The sequence below is a fragment of the Bombus flavifrons genome, chromosome 12 (genome assembly GCF_040668555.2).
Source record: "Bombus flavifrons isolate JBK064 chromosome 12, iyBomFlav1_principal, whole genome shotgun sequence".
In the NCBI taxonomy this organism is placed as follows: Eukaryota; Metazoa; Arthropoda; class Insecta; order Hymenoptera; family Apidae; genus Bombus; species Bombus flavifrons.
In genome coordinates this window covers 1,250,304-1,255,193 of record NC_138453.1, presented here as the reverse complement: position 1 = coordinate 1,255,193, position 4,890 = coordinate 1,250,304, and the positions used below count along the sequence as shown (strand labels likewise).

General features: G+C 32.9%; 1 long non-coding RNA gene across 1 annotated transcript; it reads left to right on the top strand.

The window, feature by feature from the left end:
• The first annotated feature begins 327 nt into the window (after positions 1 to 327).
• Positions 328 to 3,264, top strand: LOC138185541 (uncharacterized). Its single transcript, XR_011174646.1, has 2 exons — positions 328 to 1,439; positions 1,510 to 3,264. It is a non-coding gene; the product is annotated as an uncharacterized LOC138185541 (long non-coding RNA).
• The last annotated feature ends 1,626 nt before the right edge of the window (positions 3,265 to 4,890 follow it).

Genomic DNA, 4,890 nt, shown 5'->3' with positions numbered 1-4,890 from the left:
CATGCTAGAAATTAACCGATAAACAATTTTAATTAATCTAAGCGCATTTGACACTTTCATAACCGGAATCAATAAGATTATTAAATTATGGATAGGTTAGAGACGTCAATAATTAAGATGGAACACGCATAACCTGAAATCGATCATGTGTTACGCCAGTTAATAATGTTCTCGTTATCCCTTAGATAGCAGCACAAACTAGCGAAAATACATACCGGTAAGGCAGTTTCTTTATTTTCTAGCGGGAAAAAAATTTAAATATATTTAAATACATGAGTATTAATATTAATATTAATAATATATTTAAATATATTAATATGTAATATGCATATGGACTTAAATATATTAATATATTACATATTAATATATTTAAATATATTCAGGTGACTATAGTGAGGAAGTTTGTCAGCTTCCACCCTGACATCTCTTTCCGAATTTCCACTCTTCGCATATGTCTGTTCTCTTTTGTAATTCCTCTCCACTTTATCGCCACCTGCACCAATCTGGCGCCCTCCGTCGTCAGCAAAGGTTCCAGGTTATGCCAGCTTATTTTCCTTTCACTGAATCGTCGATTATTTTCTATATTTTTGAATTGAAGAGACATATTTTCAGCATGGACTCCCACAAAAGGTCAAAAAACAGTCTTGCCGTAGCCTTCTAGTATACAACGGGGAAGAATTTGGGGTTCACTCACTGTATCAGTTATTTTACAGTCGTCAAATGACCGTCGCAGGGAGACTTGTTCAGGCATTCCCCCCCCCCCCCGTGGATACTAGGGGGTCCGAAATTTCCTGCATCGCAACGTTCTTCTTTCTGTCTGCACTTTCTATAATTTTTATATAAAAAGATGGGCAAGCCATTTAACGTGCCCTGTCGTCATCGCATTACTACACTCGATTGGCCACTTACTCTTTTGCATCCTGTTCAGAAAGTCAAAGTCATGCGAGCTGGATTCAGGAGGATCCGCACGGAGATGTGGTGAGTGAAACGTTAGACTAAAGGGGGATTGTTAACTTTATCGAAGTCGTCCATCCAAGACAGGTAAACACTTAGGATCTAAACCAAACTTGTCTTTTTGAGAAGATATCAGTTCCATCGTGGTTTTTCACTCTATCTGTATGCAAGCTTGGAGAGTCGAGAAAGCTCTCTTTAGCCTCCTGCTACCCAAATCTAAACCAAAACCAAAAACAAAAGCTAAACCTAAACTTAAACATCAACTTCTTAAACTTAGCTATTTAGGAAGTCGTTACCTGGGTCTTTGTTAGTAATAGCAAGCGTCTGTTCTTCATTCTTAGTTAAGGTTTGGCGGTGTGCGTATCGCAGAGTTATATGCAAAGAAAGAGTGAATTTAAAAAAATGGAAACTGGAAGTTATGAAAAAATATGTATATTTGTTGTAGTATGATGAAAGTCGAGTTATTGGCTTAAAACTTTCTCCTAGTAAGTTTTGCGTGTTAATGTCTTACTATTAACGTTATATTAAAATTGATGACGATTACAACGGTTTCAGAAACGTTGAAGTGAAAGTACAAAAAAAAAAAGAGAGAAAGAATTTGTTAACTCATTAGACGATCTTTTTAATATCGTTGATAACGATACGTCAACTATAATGAAAATTGAAGAAGATAACTTGTTCTCTTAAATAGACCAAGGTCAATGATTGCAATACTTGAAACTATACCTGATAGAAAATTATCTTTGCGTATAAAAAGAATGTATAGCTGATATTGTAGAAAGTACAAGTACTTAAAAACAATTGTTTTGGATAATATGAAAAACTATGTCTCTATCAAAAATTTCATTTCAGAAGAAAGCTGAAGATTTGAAAACAGTTAATGACACCGCAGAATGAGGCGTAAATCAGGCCAATATCAAAATGTAATAATTTATTAACAAAAAACCAAGAAGATAAACAATATATTTTACAAATATTAGAACGATATTACCTTGATAAAAGCTTGATGCACCCCCAACTTTTCAACGAGCAATGGAATCTTTGTTACCCGGAATAACATGATTTGTGTATTCAGACAATATAATTATTCGTGGACGTTTACTTAAAGAACAACAAGAAAGATTATAGCAAATTTTTGGAAGAATAATAGACAGTGGATTAAAATTGCAACCTGATAAATGTCAATTCTTGAGTGAAGAAACAATTTATTTGGACTATATAATTACCAAAAATGGTACAAAGTCAGACCCGTCAAGATTAGAAGCAATTAATAATTTTCTTTCTGGAATTGACATTATCGGAAACTTACAGATCAGTTTTCACATATTGTGGAACCTATTCGGGTTCCAAATCCAAAACTTTCGGAATTCAGATGACCTGACGAGAAACAAGAAGCCTTTGACATATTAAAAAAAAAAAAAATTGACAACAGCACGACTGTTACAATAAACTGATGTTGCAAAACGATTTATACTAACGACGCATCAGGTAAAAGGGAAACGATTTAGCGGTAGTTTTTGCAAGTAGAGAGTTACTAGCAATCGTACGAGCGACTGAACATTTCTTACTTTTAGGAACTTTTACCAAAAACACTGGAAGTTTAAAAAAATCATTAAAGGTTTAGATGCATTGCACGTGCTTATAAGGAACGTGCAATCTAAGCACAAACAATAATATGATATCTGTAGAGTGCAACTATAGCCTTACCTCGTTACTATAAGCGGATCGTATAAGCGGAACATTTATACTTACTGCAATTATAATAATTAGTTATAAATACGTTTCACAATTAAAATGCGAGATCAAGGAGTCAGCGAATAAATAATTCGTAAATCGGGAGGATGGAACAGAACTCCAGCATATTACAAAACGAACCGCCAATCTTCATAGACAATAAACACTAATTGTAATCGTACAGGACTAAGCCGAAAACAAACTATGTAAAAATTATTATTTAAACTTGTCTATGTTATGACTAGACTGCGGATTTTTATGCGATTTCATACTTTTCTGAACAAAATTAGAGAAATAGAATCTATATAGAAATTTGTTTCATCCACTAAAAATTATAGAAACTGCTCTGATTTCAATAATTTATGTATTTTTATGTACTATATGCGGATTTTTGCAGTCTAGTTATTACTATTGTGTATTACCGACGTATTATGTAAACTGGTTATTATCTTTGTAAAGCGATATATTACGTTATACAGAGTGGGTCAGTAAAAACGATCAACTGAAATAACTCGTTGCCTATTGATTTTATCAAAAAATGTTTGAAATAAAATTTATTCTATTTCAGGGACTGAAGCGGGTGAATATAGTTTGACTTTTTAATACCTCACATTCCTGGAGATTAGTTGATCTTAAGTTGAATCTCTTATAACATTAACCGATTCAACTGGACATTCTCTATGAGAAAGTATCAACCTGTTTACGTCGAAAACCCATTAGTTCAGCAGATATTTTATCTTCAATTTGTCAAATTTAATGTACGAAAGACCAGGAAGGACATGAAGCGATATTCTTGTGTTTACGTTGTATTTTCTTTATCTTGTCTATCTTTTATACGTTACATTTCACAAATTGAAGTTAAAATATCTGCTGAACTATGAGGGTTTTCCGTTATAAACAGGTTAATATTCTTTTGTAGAAAAATGTCCAGCTAGATCGACTAGTGTTATAATAAATATACAATACCATTTGATAAACTAGGCAACCTTAATATCTCGAAAGATATAAAGTATTAAAAAATCGGACTATATCCCATGTTTCTCAAACACGGTAAATCTCATTTCAAATATTATTCGATAAAGTCAGTAAGTAACGAGTTATTTCGCATGGTCATTCTTACTGACTGATCCCGTGTATTGCGTATTACCATACTTATATATATATATATATATATATATATATATATATATATATATATATATATATATATATAAGTATATATATATATAAGCAGAAGTAAAAGGAGGAGAAGAAAGAGAAGAATAAATATTTCATAATAGATTGAATTACAAGTGCACTTTCTCCAGGGTGGCGGGTGGGGGATATGTTGTGCCCGGATGTGCGACATAGGAACGTTCGAATCAGGGACACATGCCGCACGAGGTCACAGCGAAGTGCATCGCCGAATGACCAAATACGGTCATCCCTACCTTCCAATCAAACTAATGCGATTCGATAAAAACCCCGTAATTCGCCATCAAAAATCTTCGATACGAAATCAACGAAGTGTCCACCTTTAAGCACAGTTCAGATAAAATACCACCTCGCTCTCCTTTCGATACTCTTTAGACGTTCTCGAGCCTAGTTACATCCTCAAATCGTTGTTGGATCCTGACGAGCGTAATCAATATAATTACTATTAATTTATATCTAACAGAAATTTAAAAAGTTAATTATAATCCTACTACTTTTGTGATTTCATGTAGATATAACAGATGTATGTAATTTTTGTAACACTGTATTTTATATTCTTTCACTTTCTTCTTCGTAACAAAAATTATAGCGAATAAATTGTGTTACATTTTAACGATAAGTGCCTGAAAATGTTAAAATAATTCGCAGAACTGGTGTTTTTACTATAACGTTTTACATCTCAGAGGTGTATGTAGATTTTTATATATAATGCTGCTAAAAATCTAATTTGATTTGATCGATTAAACAAAAATTGATTACATGAAATTGTGTTCTCCTTAAAATCATTCAATTCTTCTCTGGAACATTTCCGCGTATGGATAACACGTTCTTGAAAATATTTCAGGTTCCAGTCATGGATGACTGATATTGTATTATGATGCATGATCTTGTATTATGCACGTACATACAATGTGTACATTTTGCTCGTTTCTCGGTGTATAATAGCTGCGTAAACATCGGTACCCTATCAATAGAATATTTATATTTTGCATGTTAATGAAACAATTT